The following is a 923-nucleotide window of genomic DNA, read 5'->3' as shown; positions in this document are numbered from 1 at the left end:
CTGTTCTTGCAATAGTTTGCTGAGAATGATGGTTTCCAGCTGCATCCATGTCCCTACAAAGGAAATGAACTCATCCTTTTGTATAGCTGCATAGTATTCCATGGTGTATATGTGCCACATTTTCTTAATCCAGTCTATCATTGATGGACATTTGGGTTGATTCCAAGTCTTTGCCATGTGAATAGTGCTGCAATAAACATACATGTGCATGTGTCTTTATAGCAGCATGATTTATAATCCTTTGGGTATATACCCAGTAATGGGATGGCTGGGTCAAATGGTATTTCTAGTTCTAGATCCTTGAGGAATTGCCACACTGTTTTCCACAATGGTGGAACTAGTGTACAGTCCCACAAACACTGTAAAAGTGTTCCTATTTCTCCACATCCTCTCCAGCACCTGTTGTTTCCTGACTTTTTAATGATCACCATTCTAACTGTATCTCATTGTGGTTTTGTGAGACGGTATCTCATTGCGGTTTTGATTCACATTTCTCTGATGGCCAGTGATGTTGAGCATTTTTTCATGTGTCTGTTGGCTGCATAAATGTCTTCTTTTGAGAAGTGTCTGTTCATATCCTTTGTCCACTTTTTGATGGGATTCTTTGTTTCTTTCTTGTAAATTTGTTTGAGTTCTTTGTAGGTTCTGGATATTAGCCCTTTGTCAGATGAGTAGATTGCAAAAATTTTCTCCCAATCTGTAGGTTACCTGTTCACTCTGATGGTAGTTTCTTTTGCTATGCAGAAGCTCTTTAGTTTAATTAGATTCCATTTCTCAATTTTGGCTTTTGTTGCCATTGCTTTTGATGTTTTAGACATGAAGTCCTTGCCTATGCCTATGTCCTGAATGGTATTGGCTAGGTTTTCTTCTAGGGTTTTTATGGTTTTAGGTCTAACATTTAAGTCTCTAATCCACCTTGAATT

Source organism: Rhinopithecus bieti, unplaced genomic scaffold (genome assembly GCF_001698545.2).
Source record: "Rhinopithecus bieti isolate Rb0 unplaced genomic scaffold, ASM169854v2 scaffold_12928, whole genome shotgun sequence".
Lineage (NCBI taxonomy): Eukaryota > Metazoa > Chordata > Mammalia > Primates > Cercopithecidae > Rhinopithecus > Rhinopithecus bieti.
Note: the sequence above shows the minus strand (reverse complement) of the source record.